The sequence below is a fragment of the Columba livia genome, chromosome 3 (assembly GCF_036013475.1).
Source record: "Columba livia isolate bColLiv1 breed racing homer chromosome 3, bColLiv1.pat.W.v2, whole genome shotgun sequence".
Taxonomy (NCBI): domain Eukaryota; kingdom Metazoa; phylum Chordata; class Aves; order Columbiformes; family Columbidae; genus Columba; species Columba livia.
The window spans coordinates 36041254-36063667 of NC_088604.1; the positions used below are offsets into that span (position 1 = coordinate 36041254).

Sequence of the window (22414 nt, forward strand, 5' to 3'; positions counted from 1 at the left end):
CCCAGACTGGTGGGACTGTAAGTTGTCAGGTCTGTCATTGCGGTGTTGCCTGTAGAACAGTAGAGGAATGAAGAGGTCACCATGAGCAGACAAAGAAAAACCCCACTCCTTATAGAGCTACAATCCTTCTTTTCCTCAGGCTCCTCCTGAGCCACTTTATGTCCTATGGATGAGAATACACCAACCCTCTCACTGTATCTATCCCTGGTCTCTGCCAGAGGGAGCAAAAGTTGAGAAAAGAAGTTGTAGCCCAATGCCTATGGTTCTCTTTTAATAAGGTTATATGTATGATGCAAAGCAAATAATTTGCATGTAGCTAGGGTCAGGCTAGGCTGACCCTCTAGCAAGACAATCTGCAAATTTGCATCCTCCTTGGCATTTCCAAGTAAGTCAGAGAATAGGAAAGCCCTGAACTCAGTATGTTTGCAGCTCTGAACAAACAGGTACAAAGAGAGTTCAAGTTACACTACTTCAGCCCATGACCTGAATGCCCAGGAGTGTGCACTTGCTGGGGAGGGAGCAAGCAAGAAGGAAGCATCTCTCCACCCCAGCATGGAAAAGCAGCTCAAAGGACAGCAGAGGTGCCAGTCATTGACTCTGGGGACACTTAGCTAATAGGGCTGGCTTCCATGTTCAGGACTTTTTCCAAGTCTGTACTTGGTGTTGACAAAGAATTTTCTCCAGAGACACACTGGGAAAGCCCCGTACTTCCTCTGTGGCACATCTCATCCCTCAGGGCCATCAAAGCAGTCTCTATGTAATGACCTCCCTGCCCAGATGCAAGGATGGGGGCATTGGTGGCACTGATCTCTTCCAAACTCCCCAAAGTCTGCACTTCGACAGGTCCTTCAGCTTCCTCTAGGATGAGATTTAATGTCCCACAAATGTTCAGATTGCAGTTTTCTCATCTACAAAATTGAGGGGCAAGCAACAACTGTTTGGAGAAACCGAGGAAGTAGCTACAAGGAAACAACAAGGTACAAGGATGACACTGACACAGGGCCTATGGGAATGTGATATTTCTCAACAAGTGATTAAAATAACATCCTGGTAGGATAGAGGGGTGAAGAATTTGTACTGTAATACTACTAGAAACATCTCCCTCTTTTTCTTCTGCTGTTGCTGGCTGTCTTTTCCCTTTCTACCTACCAAGAAGACTCTTCTCTCCCTGGTGACTGCAGGGTAGCTCACAGCTGATGCCCTCTGAAATGTACTTTTTAACTCGTGAAACTCAGATTTCCTCTGCTCTTTTTATTATACCTGGAATCCCCCTCAATGACACAACACAACCAAAGGAAATATCATGATTTCTCTGTTGGGGAAGAGTAGTAATTTGCTCTGAAAACAGCACAGCCACGTATCTGTGCGTTACCAGTAAATAAAATCTAAAGTGAAGTCAGACTCCTGAGGGTGATGCAATATTTCTCGTACTATTCGCTTACAGCCCAGTGATCCAGCTGGTCCAGTTCCCTCTGTCGAGCCTTCCTACTCTCAAGCAGATCAACACTCCCACCCAACTTGATGTCATCTGCAAATTTATGAAGGGTGCACTCAATCCCCTGATCCAGATCATTGATAATTGGGAGACTGGAAGTTACTGTCATTTTGCATTTCTCATATATTTACACAGTTTGATCAAGATTGCTCAAAATACACACCGAGATAAATGGACTAAGTTTTGGGAAGGGAGAAGGTGTAGGAGTGGATTACATATATTCAAGGGTTTATTTCTGAGTATTCTGAGTGTAATTCAGCAAGATATCTACGCGCATTGCAACACAGAAATATGAGGCTACATATATGCTCAGAATTAAACACAGCCATAAAGAGCTTCCAAAACTGGAACACATAGCATTATAACTTCACTAAACAATGAACTGCAGTAAGTGAAAATGCATTTTACAGTTCATTTTTTTTTCCTTCCAGTATCCCCGGAGCAAAGTAAGGAATAAAGAGTGTGGGAAAGATGAAGTGCTAAAAGCCTCTTTAGAAAGTATATTTGGTCCTTAAAGAAAAAATGTACATCATAAAAAAAATACATCACCGTTACTTCAACTTTCCATAGTAGACATTTCTTGATTTATTTATGTTGAATGCAACATTCTGACAAGCACAAAGATTCATATGGCTGGGAAACTGGAAGAAAAAGGCATTTCTACGGTTATACAAAAAACTTACAGTTTATTGTATATCTTGGGACCGCAACCTTGGCAATATCCCATCCCAAGATTTTTAATTTCTCTTATTGATTTGATGGAAGTGCAGTGCATGGAGCAATGGCATATATGTTTTATCAAAATTCATATAATTTTACAAGCTGGATACTGAGCCTTCAAGATGCAGAACCATATTTTAAAGTAAACAGCTGGAAAGATGTTCTGAAATCAGTCAGTTTTTGTAACATTCATAGTTACACAGGAGCCCTAGTTTCATAGGAATGATAAACAGACAAACAAACCTTAGAAACAGCAAAGGCTTTTCTTTAATCACCTATTTGAAGATAGTCAACCTGCTATACAATGTTAAATTCTCAGACCAGTAAATCACAGGGATTTTTGTTTAAATAATTTCTACAGGAAATTCACAGCAAAAGCCTTGTGCCTCTAAGAACATTATGAGCTTCCTGGCATTCACTTCGTTGGTGCCAACAGGCGAGCATAGGAATGCCACTATTTCAAGAGAATTGGATAGCGAGCAACTCCTTTTTCCAAGGCAATAAATCCTCTCTATCATAACAGATAAGAGGCAAGTCCTTTGCTTGACATGCAGACCTATACATTCTCATCCAAGTGGTGGGCTGGAAATCTCCAGTCATCAGTTTGTTTAGGTCCAAGAGCCCATCAAGTTCCAAGAAATCTCTCTGGAGGTCGCCTCAGAAACAGGATCCTAAAGCAGAACAAAGAGGATCATTAGGGATTTTCTTTGCCAACACATACAACATCTCTTTATTCCATAGAAAACACGGCCTCTTTTCCTATTTTCAGTATGTACAGAGTGAGACAATATGAAAGACTACAGATTATTTTTTCCTTTGATTAAACAATGTTTGACATACTTCCTTTTCTGGACACAAAAAAATAAGAGCTAGTGGTAATGACCATAGCGGAGCTTTGCTGATTTTTTTTTTTTTTTTAAGGTACTGAATACACAATAGAATGACTTCACAAAAAAATTCATAAAGCAAGCTGGAAACAAAATCAGACTTTTCTCTTATGAAGAAGACCAACATCCTGGCTCCTTTAATTTGCCCACACTTAATCCTTTCCCCCGCATTTCTTCTTCTTCAAATTTTCTAATATCATTTAGATTTTATGTGGGCCATTAGCAATTACAGGCTGGTAGAGATTCTGCTCTTGGTTTGCTCTTTGTTAATGATGCCCAACAAACAGGTTTACAACCAAAACCTCACTTGAACTTTATTCTGATTCTTGAATTTTCCGTAAGCCCACCATTATGCTCAAACAATTCATGGCCTGACCCATGCATGGGTAGATGACTGCAACAGCTCAAAAGAGTAAGAGGTGAAAGACAAAACTGTTGACAAACACTGGCCAGATTTGTCCCTGAAAGGGATTGCTGGGAAAAAAGGGCAATGCTTAATAGTCCACCAGGCCTTCTCATTAACTCAAAGCTTGTTTTACCACACAGTCATTTGGTCCATCTGAGCTAAAAGCACAAATTTAACTGTCCTCAAAACTTACATGGTGATTGGTTTTGCAATATCTGGACTGCATGTTGCTGGTAATATATGTCTCTTTACAAGACCTCTGTGAGGTAGGAAGTGCTGCTATCCCCATTCTGCAAAATAAGCATAAGCACCAACAATGTTGAAGGTAAATGAAGCTTGCTCTGACTTCTAGAGTAGCCACAGCAGTTCCATCCTCAAGCTTGGGCAAAAATTAAACAGTCAGGTTTGAAGCATAGCTCAAATTGCTATAGGAAACTTGAGAGTAGAGCAGGGAATTAAATTTAATGTTGTCAGGTCTCAGGATAGTTCCCCAACCTATAGACCAGACTGTCTTGTTTCCTTGAGTTCAAAAACTAGTTTGATTATAGTACAAAATCTGCCATGAAAGCTCTTCATTTTGTTTGCAGTACCCATGCAAGGGATAGAATACATTTAACTAAACAAACTTTTCAAACCAGTTTAAACTAGGACAGCTTTCATGACAATAAGACTGTCTTCAGAGTCCGCCCCAGTAAACTCAATCCCAAAAAGAGTGAATTGTGGGATCGTTCATACCACTGGCATAATAGGTCGTTTTGGGCCCAGATGAAATTATTGCATCTGAATATCCATTTGAACACCTGCACTGGAATTCAGGAGCCTGCAAACAAGAAGACTCTATGCAGCTTGGTAGAAAGCAGTGCTGCACAGTGGCTGCTATAGGAAGACTCAGGAGAGGCAGTCCCAGCTCAGCACATACCTCAGGTTACACACGGACAGAGCTGTTGAAGTTAATGGGTGCATTTGAGTGTTTATTTAACTTGCATGTGGGTGTGGGTCAGAGCAAGAACAGTGAAATCTTGATGTGTTGCAATCACCAAAATTCCCACTGAAGTCAGTGCTGTAAGGATGCAAGACTTGTGCCTGGCAGTGCCTGTAGACTTGGGATGGTGTCCTTTGTACTGCTGTCCCAGTAATACTGGGCACAGGTTTTTGTTTCATTACTTATATTTTGGGGGTTTTTGCTTGGTTGGTTGGTTGGTTGTTTTTTCCCCAATTAAATAGTGCAGCTGAGACACACAATTTAGGTTATTGCATGAGCATGGATTTTTTGGTAGTCCTGCAGAAAGTTGTGCAAGTTACATTAAAAACCTCTTTCTTTAGGTACTATATTACCTTATGTCTCCCATGGACTTATGAATACTTAGAGCAGCTCAGATGCTCATGTGACAACCTTTTTAAAGTGCTCCCCTCATCCTTAGTGGAACAAAGGACCATGTTATGCCTTAAACGTCTGGTTTTTGTTATTTTGGGAAGAAAAGATAGATGGCTGTGGAGGCAGGCATCTCATCTTTCCCAAGATTTTGTGACTGATACTTTGGGTGGAAAAGATAGATGGCCATGGAGGCAGAAGATAAAGGCAATTAATAGTATTGCTGTGAAAGGTCTCATGGCCTAATTGGGCAAGTCAACTCACTTCTGGTCAGTACTGTAAACTTTGCCTTAGTTTGAAGACCCCAGACCCATTTCCAGAAGAGTCTTCCTGATTAGCATGAAGAGTGAACAGAGGGAGGAGACAAACCGCCCTCTCCTATCTCGCATGTAAATGAACTGGGTTATAAAACGACCTCTCGCATGATATGAGTTGGCAGTGCGTAAATCTTCAATGCATTTCCACCCTCCAGAGGTCGTCACAGGACCGATGTACCTGTGGAGTGGTAATATCTTACTCTCTCTCTCTCTCTTTCTGATATCTTAGTTTTCCTTCTCTTCTCTTCCTTTTCCTTAAACATATAAAAGTAGTATCACTGTAAGTTCTTCTTCTAAAGTCTTGTAAAGTTTTGCGTCATAGTTACTAATTTTTGCCAATCCACCATTTTTAGAATTGCTTTTGCTGTCAATGTATTGATAAGTTTTGTGATATTAAAACATACTTTTGCCAGGTCACTAGGCACTGTAATTTGAATTCTACCACATGCTTTTAGTAAATTCATAATTTAATTGGACCCCCGAAGTGATTGTCTGCCATTCACCTCGCTTCACCATGCAGAAATATCCAGCGTTAACTCACACCTGATCTCATCTGTTGAATCAGGACATGTGTCACGTTCAGAGTTAACTCATCCCTCATCCTATCTGTTGGGACGGGACAGTTCACTGTTAACTTACTGTGCCAGTGCCCTAGCAGAGGGTAGATCTCCTAGAATGCATATGATAGTGCCATCTGTCTCCCTGCCCATCACCTACCTGCTGATAACTGACAAACACTTTAGGTGCTACACCCATTTTAACAGGTAGAGAGCAGAGCACTTTTCTACAGTGTCACACAGCATAATAGGAACCACGAGGGAGCAAACGAGGTCCATCAAGCCCAACAGAGACCCTTCAGCATGTGACTTCTTAGTGACCATTTTTGTTGTACTTCTCTCACTTACAGCATAGTGATTTGTTTGTGTCATAAATCAGCTTTCAGAATCTATTAATAGTGAGGTTAGGCATTCTTGCTGTGCAAGGCACTCCCCTATCTTAAGACTCAACAGTCTCAAAAAAAAAGTAATGGTGCTTTTGCTAATTAATCACAATTCTCCAAGCCAACTAGCCTTTAGTGTGCAAAATACACGCAGCTGGCTTGACTGCAGCCTTATGAACAGACAGCAGAAGGGCCCATGTCCTGGTAGCCCATATTTTGTATTCAGGGACATCCCTACAGATACCCAGCTTAAACTGCATTCCAGAGACTGGTTGAGTAGCCACAGAAAACAAAGCTTCAAAACTGATGTTCCTTGTTCACTCCATTTATTTTAAAATACACATACATGCATATACAACTCAACACATACCTGTTCATCTCTGGACAAGCAAAAAAAAGACAAGATCCCTATTGTGCAGAAGGCATAGACTTAAGCATCACAACAAATTTGTCCACTGGAGCATCCACCATGAGCATCCACCATGTGAGTATGGATGCCAGCTGCATCTCTTAACAACTATTGGCTTGTCCTGTTTGATTTGTGTTGATAAACCACCACACTTCAGTGACTGAAGCACCAAGATGTGGTTTGAAGTGCAATACTACTTACGAAAACGATCCATGCATAAACAACAGCTACATTTCTTATTTTTATGTTTTCATAAGTTAATGAAGAGAGATAGGTTTCCCTTGAGAGGTGCTGAAGCTCCACAAAGCATTATTTACCCTTCTTTCAAAAGCATAATTTTCGCCAACGGAAATTACTCAGAATGCAATAAAACATGTTTTTCTAACAAAACGAAGTCCAAATCCTACTTCCTGGACCAACATGAACTTTCCAATGGAGGACAATAAAGCTACCTCGTCGACCAGAGAAAACATCATTTGGGCCTTTCTTTGAACCTTACGACAGTGGTGAATAAACATAGAGACACACATTTCACCTCATTATGCTTTGGTTTATGGGTAATACAAAGATTCCTTAGTGACCTCAGTTTGTTCCTGCCTGTTGCATGCTGAAAAGCTTTCTCTGGTCCACTAATCCCAATCAAGTAATGGCTGTCCTAAATATCTTCCAATAAAAACACTCACATCTTTGTTAGTACTTTAAAATAATTACCTATAGATCAAACTAGTCTAGATATAACTTTTTTCTTGCATGTATGTTTGAAAACTGTACAAAGAGGGGGTTTTTGTGGCTCATACAGGGAAAAGATTATTTTTATTACCAATTTATCTGCCTTTATTCTGTGGATCTGTTTTCCTTTAACTGTATCATCCTAGGTCTGTGCTAGAACTTTTTACCAGTTTTCTGCTGCAAGATGTGGGTGGAATGATCTATTTCTTTTTTAAGTGACAAAACCATAATGGCTTTTCAGTTATATCATGAGGGGGAAAGTACTTCAAGTATACACTAAGCAATACATAACTGCAATTCCATGAAGTTCTGCCAGGAAAATTGTTATTTTGTCATCATGAACTATGTTTACACTAGATGAGTTCAGCATTCTGGTTAGAGACAAGGCTTTTCTAATGAGATTCTGAGGCCATTAAAACTTCTCTTATGAACAAATGCCTGTACTGTTTTTAAACAGATTTTTTTTATTTGAAAATAGGCTCTTCATAGAGCATTTTCCCATGTTATAATCTTAGATATTTAATCCCAACAAGCAATAAAATACTAAGTATATTTAGTTCTTCTCATATATCTTCACAAAGTTTTACGTTACTCATTTTTTAAAGTTCAAAATCCCAAGAAACAAATAAAATTATTGTTAGTCTCTAGCAGTAGTGAGGATTAACACAGAGGACCAGGAATTGCTCTCTTTTTTGCTGCATGAGTATTACCTTTCTTGATTAAAAGTCAATGAATATTAGCCAGATATGATTGGTGGCTATTCAATAGACAATTAGTATGGTTCTTCAGGAAAATAATAATAAACAAGTACATCTCAATAGGAAATGTGTCATATTTATGTAATTTCCTGATGTCCCAGACTCAAGGGCACCAAAGACAACAGCTACCACCAGAAGTGGGAAAGGTGGAACAGATGATGAAACCAAAATGGTGTGTGATTCTTTTATGGGCTGAATGAAGTCTTTCATGCAGATGTGAACTCTGAGCTGGATTTCTAGCCTCTAATTTGTTTGACTTACGTTTTAAAAATACACACCTAGGTGAAGATGGATGCAACAGCAGGGATAGGTGTGTCTACCTAAATGAACGCTCACAAGCATTTCTGAAATTATAAACTTTGAACACTCCAGAGAAAACCTGATTCTCCAAAAATTATGGCCTCTAATAGATTCACAATTTCACTAAGTCTATTCAGGCAGCAGCCTTGGTGACAAACCAAGTCTTGTCCTATCCAGTAACTTGTAGTGACTCACGTGTTTTTTTGTTACCATGAGACATTTTTGGCATGATGGATGAAGTTCTCCAAGCATCAACAAGAAGGTCCTGACTGCTGTGTATTCAAGTTTTCAGAAGATTTGCCTATCTTTAGGTAGACAGGGATGTTCATGTATTAGGTAGATAGGTTTTAGGTCTTAGATGCTGACAGTAAGAGTAGCTGGTTGAAAAACATTTTAAAGAAATCCCTATTTATTGCAGAGATTTTTTTAAAATAGACACAAATCTAGGTAAAAGTTTTAAAAGATACTATGTGCAGAATACTGAAATAATCTTGAAAACATCATGATCATAAGACAATTCACATAAATGAGAAGAAATATACTGATTAGTTAAGACAACTGAGCTGTAAACTCTAGAAGACCCTGTTTACCACAGTTTTATTAAATGGCAGCATGATCTGATTTAAGGATAAAAACAGTTGGTCTTCCAGATTTGGGTTCTCAGGTGAGAGGCAGAATACCTTCTGTAACAAATTTCTTGTAATACCTCCAGTAATTGTGTTTAAATAGTCTTCTAATGCAAAGGATAGGGGTTTTAAAATGTACTCTATTTCACTGCAAAGGCTTACTAAACATGTTAGAAGAATATAGACACATTCAGATCAAAATGAGAACAAATTTAAACTAATAAGTGTGAATAAATTAGGTCTACTTACTTAAAAAAAAATCAAATTATAGAAAGAGTCCAATAAATCAAACCATTTACTCCTTGAAAGAGTCTCATTGGCACTAACTCTTTCAATGACCCTTTGGCCATTACTTCATCAAAATTATAAGTAGAAGAGTTACTGGTGCGCTCAGGCTGTCTTCAGATCTCCCAGTATTTTTTCCATTAATGTTAATATGCCATTAGAACATTCTGCACTCGAGTTAGTGATTCACAATATTAGATCTGGCCCTAAAGCAATCAAAAGATTCACAAATGCCTCATAGCACATTTTAGTAGCAATGCCCTGCAAAATATCCTTCACATCAGAAATTCGTCACTTCCTAAGCATTATCATAAAAATGATAACTTCAGAGATGCCTGCAGCAACTCAGGCTGTACACAAGCCTCTCTTCCACAAGTCACTTCCCAGGGCTGTTATTAGTATTCTTGAGCAGCAGAGCTGGCTGGTAGGGAGCAAAGCATGGGCTGTCGTCTCGTCATGTTGAATCAGTCATCACTGATATGAGCTAGTGAATAATGTAGAATAAAGTGAGTTCTTCTGCAAATAATGGCAAAACTTTGAAATGACAGTAAAGTCATTATTGATTGTGAAGCATTATACCCATTTCACAGTGTGTTTTACTTAACATACTGAGTAAATAAGGCCTCTTAAATGGATACAAATAACTGTTATTTGGTGGCATCTGAATATGAGACATAAGAGAAATACAGCCTTATGAAAAAGAACTTGAACTACCAGATTTAAGACATCTTTGATGGGGGAAGAAAAACATCAAGATATCTTTGATGAAAAAAGAAGAATGTCAAGATACGTCCAGTTCCATGTAACACTACCGAGTGTTGAACACTATAATCAACCTGGAAAGGAGATCAGCAGATGTCATTGAGACATGTCTGCCAATTTCACACCTTTCCCCAGGCTCTACTAGTTTTTATTTATATGGAAAGATTATTTTTTCCTTCAGCACTCATACTGTGAGAATTACCAACAGTAGTGTCGATCTATAATTTATCATTGCACACTTTCACACAACTGCAAAACACCCATTTCATGTACACACAGGGCCTTCCCCACACAGTGCCAAATATGATAAGGAAATAAAAGAGTTTCTTAAACTATGTGACAGAGATCTAAGAAGGAAGTTTAAAGTAATCTAGGAGCTGTGTGTTGTGCAGGAAAAGTAGAACAACAGATTAATAACTCTAATTACAAAATGGGGATTATCTCTAAATATTTCCATTTGGATGGGTAATTAAGTGAGATGCTGGTTGCTAATACATATCCTGAGGTGTTCTTACCTTTCACATTAAAGCAAGGCTGATATCCATAAGGAAGAAATGTTCTCAAATCATAGTTACCACATTAATCAAGTCTTTCCGTGTGGGAGGACAAATTCGGTCCCATAAATTGTGAAGCTCTTCTTCTGGCTTTTTTCTTCAAGCAGTAGGAATCCAATAGTAATTTCGTGCAGAGAGCTTGATGGCTTGCTATTGCATGAGCTTCAGTAACATTAATCTGACTCCATAGAAGGCAATGTTGTTTCAGTACTCATTTACATGGAATATTGTAGCGAAGAAAAAAAGTTATGCTGCACAGCTTGCTTGAACATTAGTTTTTCATCAGCCAATTGATAAGGCACTGAAAACAACCTTTGGTTAAGAAATAAAAAAGTACAGTTTATGAACACGACAGTCGTAGGTGGGAATGACTCAGTATCATTTTTTTCAGAAATGCACATTTTAACAAAAACCCGCAAACGACTGACATGATATTACCTTCTTGCTGTAAATATGATAGTTGGACTGGAAACCAGCAAACAGATCCTTATGTGGTAGAGGTCACAGATAAACTCAGAGCTGCACATGTCATTCTCAGCAGCCCAGGGGAACCAACCAGAACTTCAAACCTGGCCCTTCTCTGTGTGTTATTTTCTTATTCTGTTTTTGTTTTTTTTTTTATTTGCAGTTTTCTTTGGTTTAAGTCAACACTTGATATGCAACATTCCAGAAATTTTGCTTTATCTTCAGACTTAAACTTGGCCGCTCCTGTCCAGAGCTCGTGATGATGGCACTAGGGACATCATGCCAGGGATGTACCAAAGACAAGTCTGTCCTTTCCTGGGACATTCCCTGCCCACTCCATGCTTCTGAGAAATGCAGCCATCAGCAGAGGTAGAGAGGCTGCTGTTCACCTTGAGTTCCCAGCTGTGGATGAACTGGCATAAACATAATCAGAAGATGTTTTCACTCCATTTGGCAATAAAAACTAAGCAAGAGCATTCCTCCCCCAGACATTCAAACTGCTCCATATGCTCTTCGTGGTAAGATAAGTGGCTGCAAATCCCCACCTATACGCCAGTCAGAGAGTAGCTGAGCAGGGAGAGAGTCATAATGTGCTACGGCTTCCAGCTGCCATCCTACACCCTGACATTTCTGGAGTAGGTGTACATTTAGTGAAATAATACCCTTAGGCACTCTGCAGAGATTAAAGCTGTTTTCCAGAACAACTACCATCATTCTCGGTACACACCACAAAACAGCTGTAATCTTCAATTGTTCTAAATGACTGCCTCAGACTTATTAAAAACACTTCGGTTATATCAAATAAACATGAAGATCTTAAACATACCTGCTGAGAGACTGGTGATGCGAGATGTGAGACACAACAAGCAGAGAAACAGCACGGGGGAAGCCAGGAGGGACCTTTGAGAATTACACAATATTTTGTCTGCAAAACACATTTCTAAAAACAAAACAGGGAAGAAGCATCTCATGCAATGATGAGATGACAAGAAAACATAAGAGAAAAGTCATCACATAGGAAGGAGACGGGGAAAAAACATAGCAGGAAGAAAAAGGAAAGAATAGAGTAGTAACTCAGATTGCAAGCAACTGTGACGGGTTTAAATTCCAGAGGTGATGTTCACGGTAAGGTTAAAACAGAAATAGATGCAAAATGTATTCAGACCATGTTCATCCGCAATGATCAAAAGTATGCTAGCTTTCCTTCCAGCAGTCTCTGACATCAGTACACAGAGTCTTAGCTCTGTGTAAGGCTTGTATGGCTACCCACATCTTAACCACGAGACTGTCTAGCATCTTTCCCTTTCTGATTTAAAGGGTATGGATATGAATTAAGTCTGCACCTTTTACCAATAGTGAGGCATTAGCTACAGCAGTGATTTTTGAGGTGTGTGCGTAAGTGTGTATGGTAGGAAGGAATGATGAGGGAAAGCAGAGCAACAAGCTTTTGCTCTGGGCTCATGTTTCTGAGCCAGTTTCTATTCCAGTTTCCAGACCAAGAACACACTGCTTGTTCATGGTCTGCAGAGACCTAACTTGTTAAAGGCTTTTTGGCTCTCATTCTCATTTCCGCTTGCTAAATTGCCATAAAAAGCAGCCGTGTTATGGCAGGGATTTTCACCTTTGGCATTTCTGAAATGTCTAGCCTTAGCCTTCTTGTTTTTCACATTACTTCCCTGTGTCAGCAAGTGGTGTAGCTTCAAGAAACATGCTGTGTAGTCATGAACAGCAGAAAAGTCCTACGGCACTGTGAACTGGGAGGGTGAGGAGCAAGTGTGATATACTTGCTGGTGTGACAAAGTCCCTGCTTAATCATTACACTTTCAGGGCAACCTTGCTTAAGAGAAAGGGGCCCTTTAAAAGAAAATTCTGATTTCTCAGTTCTACTGGTATGTGTCAGGGGTGTTGGCACAAAGAGACTCAGACCCTTCACAGGATCCCTAATTCGGCCCCAGCCCCAGTTTCTTCTTCACCTCATGCAGTGGTTTACCTCCAAATTCACAGCCAAGACACATTGGCAGAGGCTCCTGATTCAGAGGTCTGCTAAATCTCCTCATGGGAACAGGAGGCACGAAGTATGTGATGGAGCACCATGGGAAAACACATCTTGTAACTGCTCTTCATAAATATCTTCACTGGATATGAGGAGAGGCTGAGGGAGCTGGGGTTGTTTAGTCTAGAGAAGAGGAGGCTTAGAGGTGACCTCATCACTCTCTATAACTACCTGAAGGGAAGTTATAGCCAGGTGGGGATTGGTCTCTTCTCCCAGGCAGTTAGCAATAGGACAAGGGGGCATGGGCTTAAACTCTACCAGGGGAAATTTAGGCTGGATATTAGAAAGAAATTCTTTACAGAGAGAGTGATCAGGCATTGGAATGGCCTGCCCAGGGAGGTAGTGGACTCGCCGTCCCTAGAGGTTTTTAAACTGAGATTGGACATGGCACTTGGTGCCATGATCTAGTAAACGGACTAGAGTTGGACCAAGGGTTGGACTCGATGATCTCTGAGGTCTTTTCCAACCCAGTCGATTCTGTGATTCTGTGATTCTGTGATAAACCAGGAAATAAGTAAATCTTTCCAGATTTGGGAATGGGTATAACTCTCACAATAAAGAAAACAAACAAACAAACAAAACCAGCACAAAAACAGGTCTACAAAACGCAGACACAGGAGATTCTCTTAGTAAAAAGATGCAATGTACTGGAGGCAAATGGGGTGAGAGGGCAAGAGGTCTGAAGGCAGAGAGCTTTCCTCAAGGTGGAGAGGATGTTTTTACAGTAGCTTTTGCTTTTTATTCAAAACTGTTCTGTTTAGTGCATGTTGTTTAGCTACTCCTGTTATTCAAAACTTGCCTTGTTGATAGACCAACACAATGTTCCACTGTATTGTAAGAGGGCTAAAAGTCCTCTCTTTACTGCAACTTGAGATCATTGAGATCAAGCACCAGTTGATCACATAATGCTAGACTAATACTAATTGTACACATTGTAAAAGCTGAGCCTATGGCACTAAATTCAGATGCTGCATACTGTCTCCCTCTTGCAATAGTGTCCAGCCCAAGCAATCTCAAATGTAAACAATGCATCTTTTCAGTGTCTAGTCAGCTCTGCTCTTGATTTCCTCAATAAATGACAATTTATTTCCTTCACTTAGACTTCATATTTGCACCTTATTAATGACATCCAAAAAGGAAGGAAATAAAACAAAATGAAACAAAATCAGCGAGGCTACGGTTACTTTGACTGAGCTGACCATAACTGCTAAGAAGTACAAAAACCTTTGGGAAACCATCACCACAAGAAATTTAGTTAAACTAAAAATATCACAATACAGTTTGACTGGGACTCAATCACTGTGTTTTAAACAAAGGGTTTTCTTTTGTTGTTTGTTTTTCATGCAAGGTCACTAGAAAGTCAACTATTATGTTCTGTAAGTCTAAAGTCTGCAAGATCTTGCAGCTTACCAAAACAGACTCACACCCTCTGTTTTACTTAGGAGAGATTAATTTAACCTGAAACCCACAGTTACTGTTCCTAACTAAGGGGTTCAGCACTCCAGAGCAGTTTTCACAGAATGGTTTAATTTCTGTTTCTGTAGATGATTTGACACAAAATTAGGTTCTAAGAAGGTCTCCAATAATTTATGTTCAGAAACTGAGGACGTTAGGGACAGCACATGAATAAAATCAGGGCAAAAGAGACCATGCAGTTACTATAAATGATGTAAAATAGAGCAGATGCAATCAGGTATTTGCATCAACCTGCTTTGCTTTTTTATACACACCTGCACACTTGTACTGCTATTGTACATCTCCACGAAGAGCTAGGCACTTATGTGATACACTTATCCTTCTGATTTTCAAGATAAAAGTACGTGGCTCTCTTTCCAGTTACCAGAATTTCCAAATCACAGTCACCCTTTTTTAAGGACATAATGGGTTTTAAAAATGAATGTTTTACATAAATTCACACAAGCCAAGTAGTGGTAGTATGTTATTTTCATTGAGACAACACCAAGCTCTAGCTGCTTTGAAGGGCCCTTCAAGTACATAGATGCATATTTGTCGCGGGGGAGTAATTTAGGGTTCTGCTTGCTGTAGAACCTTTTTTAGATTTCTTAAGGAAAAGTGTGACTTAAAAGAGATCAGTGGTGGGTTCACTCTGTTGTTTACTGCATGGGGGAAATATGCCAAGTCAAATGCTGCTTACCTTCTCTCCAAGTGCCTGTATCTGTCTTCCCTCCCTGATAACTGTTTGCTCCAGAGTCTGTGCCCGGGAGCTCCAGAGACAAACTTTCAGGTGAGGCCACATCCATCACGGTGCAAACTGTCAGAATTCTTCTCTCCCTGATAACTGGTCTCTCCGGAGTCTGTATTTTAGAACTCCAGCGGCAAACTTTTGGGTGCCTGATAACCATATGCAGAGCAGACTTTCAGGAGACAAAATTCTTAGGAAAATAAATAATTTAATGGAGTAGAATAGCAGAAGGACAGGCTCAATCTTGGTACCTGTTCAGAGGTCCACACAAGTATAGAAAACTGCAAACTTTTATATATTTACAGACCATTCACACCAAGATTCAGTCCAATATCAAAATTTCAGCACCAGGTCCTTTGCTCGCCATTGGACCATTTTTCTCTGACTCCACGTGGGCCTTTGTTTTGTTAAGTTGTAGACATTGTTTCTGGTCCATATCCTTGAAGGTGCTGTTTTGTCTGGACAAATCCTTTCTTCTCAGCGAAGTGCAATATAGGCCTTTGAAGATATCTGTAATGTCTCTGCATTCGCCTTGAATCGGTGTTTTCTTAGTCTATTCTATATTTCCCAGTAAAGTGCAAGCTAAACTTCATCTTGCAGGCATTTAGTGTAGTCTGCAGTTGCTTTTGGTAAATATGAGCAGGACCTTACAGCTTAACATCTTAGCAAATCTAGTCTACCAAGTAACATGAATCAAACAGTACACTGAAAATCATACAACCGTATATCTCTAAATAATCTATTAGATTTGATGTGCACCTGCTTAAGCTAAATTATCAACATTGAACTTGAATTGGGCTCATCCACTGACCTGTGAGTAGTAAAACCATTGCCATACAGCTCACTTATTTAGCAGGGAAAGCTCAAAGTGGGCTCATCCAGGCTGTTGTATTTATAGAATGAAATGGTTGACTCGTAGTCAAATTGCATACGGTAGGAAAAGTATGCACGAGACTCCCTGTGCTCACAAGTTACTGGTGTTCAGTTGCCGTTCTGTTTCCCTGTGGGTCTCCTGGAAGGAGTTCTTGGCCTGGCTGCAGCTCAGGCCTTTGCCTCCTCTGGAGTTTGGACCAAACTGCTGCTGGTTTGGCTGGGGGGGTGGCGAGTGCATCCACCACAATGTTAGAAGCCACTTGCTGAACTAAACTGAAATAATCAAAATAATTTCTGATTATGCTTAAAGAGAAGTCATTTCAGACCAGCAAAAATTGATAGTCCGTCAAATCTTGTTATTCAGCCATGGCACATGAGATTTATGTTTTGATGGCTATGAGTTCTTTAATTGTTTTCCTTCAAGCATTGATTTGTTAAGATTTGATAGCTCTCTGGGGTTGTTATCAATTACTCTAAAATAATTTGTCCTGAAAAAATTGCCAGTGTTCTTAATAAGTTGCAAGTCTGAGTGCTTAGCTGTATGTTTCATGAATATAAACTGCTAATAATAATTTCTCACTAAAAATACTAAAAGGTCATTGCACTAATAACAGCCTTTAATGCAGAACCTCTTCTCTTAATAACTGTCTTTATACAGAGGTCTCTGCTTCATAGAGATGTCAGCAGTGGCAGAAAGTGCTCCCTTTTTAGGAGGATGCTGGCTATGATTTCAAACCTCTAAGCAGGAGGGTATTTGCATGAGAAATTGAAGAAATGGCTTGGATTGGTACTGAGTTCACCATATCCTGAGTTGGGATGAGTTACACTTGCCTTCATCCAGCCTATTCTTAAAAGGCTTCAGTGATTAAGATTGCCTAGGGGAAGTCATGGCAAGGCTTCACCACACTTGCTATTACAATTTTTAGGGTGTTTAAGCAGAATCTTTCATGGTCCAGCTTATTTCTTCCTTATTCACCACAGACATCAAGAAGTGATGATACTTTTTCCCCTGGGCAGTATATTCCTATTGCTTTCGAAGATCCATTACTGTACTTTTCTTGAGGCTAAACAACTTTAATATTTTCAGTCCTTCCTCAATGGTGAAATTTTCTACACCTGAAGCAATTCTTGGTAAGAAATGTGTCCATCTCAGACAGAAACCTGAACAGGAAAGCAAGTCCAACCAAATTTCACAGGTGTAATTTTACTGCAGAGACATAGTGAGAGGTGCTCCAAAAGACCACTGTGACCTCTGAATGTAACAGGCACCCTGTGTGTAAGCACCTAGTACACGTTTCCATACATTTATGAAAAATCATACATATAGAGTCGAAAATGAAAGCCATATGTCAGTATGAGAGATTACCCAAGTAAACAGTGTTGATGGACAAAGTAGGGATAATAAGATAAATATAAGCACTCAGAATGCTTAGGTTGAAGGGTTACTAGGTTTTTTGTGCATGTCAATGTGTCAGATTATAAAAGCAGGGGGACTTTCTCAACATTTGGTTCTACTATGACTTCAGTGGAGTGCCTGATCTAATCATGGCACACAAATATTCACATTTCAAAGAGAACTTTAAGATGAAAAAAAAATCTAGAAAGTTTCAAACAAGAGCTGCTAAAATAACTAAAGGATGAGAAGCATCAAGGGAATCTAGTATATGTAGTTCAGAAAGTTACTCAGTTACATCCTTTGGGATTATAAATACATTGAAGTTCTGCAGACAAAGCAATATCAAGACAAATGATTGGAAGCTGAAGCTAAGGAAATAAGATTCAAAGTCAATTCAACCCATTAGTGTAACAGACAAGAATGCTCAGTGCATTTCACTGGACCTGTAGATCTGTTAGTTGACTTTTGGATGGTAGAGTGTGTGTATATTAAATGTCAAGGAGCTGCATTTATATCAGGACTTGATTAGGTTAATGTAGCAATTTCCAGACTTGCTGAGTTTTGAAATCCTTAGTTCACTGTGTTGTTGTCAGTCTATAATGTTAATACACAGCATTTTTCTTTGTTCAGAGTAATGGAAGGTAAGAATATGAAGTTTTACCTTGGGAGAGCTGCTGACATTTTCAAGTTGAAAAGCTCAATTCCTGTCTTTTTTATCACAAGAAAAGTGGGATTTTTTTCATATGCAAAAATACTGAATAGGTAAATAACAGTTTAAAAAACAGGGATAAAAGAAAACAAAAGCATTATAGAATTTGACTCCAGTCTCCATCTGTAGCACAAACAAAACTCAAAAATGAGCCTTGCTGACAACCAATAAAGCTGTATTAGTGCTCTTTTCATTCACGTGTTGCAGTTCTCTCTCCTCTCTCTTTCTTCTCAGACTGTAACAATGTGCTGCCATGCCACCCAAAGCAGAATTTCTAACCTCCTCTGAAGCATCACAAAGCATGTGAGAAAGCCTCTTCTGGTATCACAGTCCTGCAGTCAGATGCACAAGAAGAGACAACTCAGCAGAGACCTTCAGTCCCCTGAACTGCCCATTTCTGCACATGGCATGGCCAGACACCCTTCCTGAGACAGGAACATGCTGGTGTGCTTCCCACAGCAAGCTCTACACATGTTCCTCCAGCATCCACTCAAAAAAATGGCACCCCCTTTTCTCCAAAATCACATCAGTTTGTACAAAGGCAGGATGCAGGAACCAGACTTGGTACTGGCAATTTTCTGCTAGAAGTAACTGAAAGATACTTATTTTCCTGGGCTGGCAGAGTTCCTCTATTGATTTACCTTAACTTACTCAACTCTAATTGACTTCTCTTAATTTGATTTCACAGATATTTAATTAAGCGCTGTAGTTTAACCCAGTCAGCAGCTAAACACCACACACAGACGTTTGCTCACTCTATGCCCACTGCTCCCCCCAGCCCCTCAAAATGGGGTGGGGGAGAGAATCGGAAAAAAATTAAGCCCTGTGGGTTAAGATAAAGGTAGGTTAATAAGGGAGGAAGGGAAAATAAAAATAACAACAACAGAATACATAAAACAAGTGATGTACAATGCAATTGCTCACCACCCATCGACTGATACCCATCCACTTTCCGAGCTACTTAAAACAATAGCACTAACTGCTGAAAACTTATGTATGAGATAGCACATTAAAGTATATCAGACAAAGGGGATGCCAGATGGGTATGAAATGGCTTACACTCTTCAGTGAACTGGCTAATGATTAGGAAAATACTGTGGGAACAGAAATCTGTGTTCAGAGATGTGTCTGACTGCAGTTTTACAAACCCCTGCAGAAGCACAGAAAAGATAGTAAACTTCAATTCAGTTTCTAAATTGTATTTAAAAAACAACAACAACAACAACAACAACTTAATATGGCTCAAAAAAGAAAGACAATTATTTGCATCTAGATCTAATAAAAAGGTTAGGAAAAAAATGGAGGGTGATTCTGGCTAACCCTTTAACACACATCACTATTGCCTAGCCTTGCTTAGATCTGTGTAACTTATTGTATAAAAAACAGGACTTCACTGACGCCTTGCAAAAAGAATAATCCTTGGTGCATCCTTGGGTGAACTAGATTACAGAAACTTGGGCACAGGACAGGAGATACGCCAGTTTTAACCAACTCAGCAGTCTGAGACCTAACCAACTCATCACACTGGACCAAAGGTGACCGTGTACAGAGAAAGAGGACCCGGGTTCACGATCACTGTGCAGCTGCAACCAGGAGGAGCCAGAGGTGGAGGCTATGGAAATGGTCTCCCGGAACTCATTGTAATGCAAACCACCTTCTCGGGGACAGGTTATGAATATGTATAGGCGTTCCTAAAACTTTCATGAATATGTAACACTTTACTGCATTTAACCAAACTCACAGCTACTGTAATTTTACACACACGTTAGGTGAAATGATTCCCCGTGTGTCCAGCGTCGCAAATAAACGCATACCTTCCTTATAACTTCAAGGGTTGTAAGGTCATTCCACGCCACAAAAGCACAGAAAGTTGATGCAAACTCTACCAAGTGGTAGAGACTTGCACAAACCTGATAAACAAGCTTGTACGCAAACACAAGTCACAAATCAAACAAGGACAGAGACAATACACTGAGGAGAATGTAGCAAGCAAGTGGCATGGAAAACAAACCAGCAGTCAGTCAACAGCAAATGTACAAGATGCAAAAAGCATACAAGAAGAAAACAAGGGATGATGTGTAGAAAACTTACTGGAAAAACCTTATACATAGAATCATTATGTCAAGGATTTCAGAAACATATTCACTTGTCAGTTACTTTCTGATTCCTCACATAAGACATTAATGAAACGCAAAAATAAAGAGGAAAGGTTTGTGACCCCCAAGTAATAAATAAGACAGTAGTAAATGAACAGGAAATCAGAAGCCAAAGAGAGAAAATAGACACACTTTTCCATGTAAAAGTCTGTATTAAATAGTGCAAATTAAAACTGCATAATAACATGAGATTGGAATATTTGTTATAAACAACAGTCAGATACATGAAAAAGTATAAAGATTGAAATTTCACACAGGGAGGAAACATCACAGCTTCCAACTAGAAAATAAAAAGTGAATATATTTACTTGCACTAAACTTAAGACACACAACAAGTAAATGTAAAATAGAAGCAAACCAGAATGGTCATGAATCAGTCACAACACATTTGTTTATCACTGACCCTGAAGAAGTCAAAGTGCTACTGCAGATCTCCATTCTTAGAGTAATCAGTACAACAATCATTCACATTTTAAACTATCTGATATTTTCTCAAAGACCTCCAAGGACGTCCACCACCTGAGACAACAAAGGGAGTAAGATTGTACAGGATACTGCCTCAGCACACTGTAACTTGTCTGTTGATAGGAGCTGGAAGCCAGCTACCACATCCTGAAAAATAAAGTGGTGAATGAAAAGACAATCAGCACACAGCATGAAGTCAGCCAGACAGAAGTACCACTCCAGAAAAAGGCAGAGAGCTGCTGGATTGCACATCAGCTTCCTTATCAACAGATGGTCGAGAAATACTTGGAAAGAACATCTTAAAACTAATGTCTGCTTGATAAAAGTCCAGCCAGTAGAAAAAAAAAAAAAAAAAAAAAAAACCTAGTAGAAAAGGATAATAGCCAGAAAAGAAAGAAAGTAAGAAAACTAGTAGAAAAGGATAATAGCCAGTGAGGAGAGGATTTTTCTTTTCCCCCACTTAGTTCATTAATGGGTTGTTGGAATTTTGGGATGTATTTTTTCATTTGGTTTTCAACAAAAAATACCACAATCAAAACAGGTACTTCACTAAAGCGACTGCGAGGTAGCTAGCTAACTGCTGGGACAGAGTGGCCTCGCTACAGGAAAACACATCAACTGAACAAAAATATTGAACTCACAGTCAAATGGAAAGTGCCAGCCATGCTGCTTAATTTAGAATTTAGAATTTTAAGGCAAGCACTAGAAGGAAAGAGGAAAATAAAGTGGAGGTATCCGACTTCTCGTATTCATCATTCTGTCAGGCTGATCCCGCAGGGGGAGAAAGTCTTATCTGTGTCCATAAAGACAAGAACTGCAGAGACCAGCTGATCCATCTGGAAAGCATTACTTAAAAGGTAGAGTGCCTCACCGAGAGCAAAAGTGTCACCACCAGAGAGAAGGCTATTTCTGGAAAGCCAGAATTGCCAAATTCAGCCAAGGACACTGGATTAAAAATAGTCATGATACTTGTAGAAGTCAAGTTAAGTGGCAAAGAGATAGTGACAACTCACATGACTATCAGCAGGTCATGGGACAAAGCTGAAAAGAGATTTTGCTGCAAAACTGTATGGATATACCTCTTTATAATATGGAACAATATTCAAAATTGAGATTTTTTAGAGTATTGATGTTCTCAGAGAAATCTTCACAGAAAGAAAAACAATCAAACAAACAAAAACAACAAAAACCACACACACACAAAAGACAACAACAAAACAACAGCATTTCAGCAGAACAGTGTCACAAACTGGCTGTTGTCTTGCAGTGAGTTTGTAGAAATACGTTCATATCAAATTACCACCACATCACCATCACCTAAAGAAGAAACCCAAATCTTCTATTAAAATCCCAAAGAATGCATTTTTAAAATTGAAAGGAAATAAGTGCACTTTTGGGTTGAGAAACTCCCCCTCTATAACATAAATGCCAAACTATTTCAATACATGATATCAAGATAAATATTTATTTTCTAAGGAGCTCACAGACTCCAGCATGTATACAGACAGAAAAAACAGTAAGACTATTCATTCAG

The 22414-nt window shown here is 39.4% G+C and overlaps 1 long non-coding RNA gene across 1 annotated transcript; it reads right to left on the minus strand.

Moving 5' to 3' along the window:
- Positions 1-1605: 1605 nt before the first annotated feature.
- LOC110361926 (uncharacterized) lies at positions 1606-12279 on the minus strand. Its single transcript, XR_002418824.2, has 3 exons — positions 11852-12279; positions 10582-10872; positions 1606-2886 (listed from the first exon to the last, which is right to left on the minus strand). It is a non-coding gene; the product is annotated as an uncharacterized LOC110361926 (long non-coding RNA).
- Positions 12280-22414: the final 10135 nt, after the last annotated feature.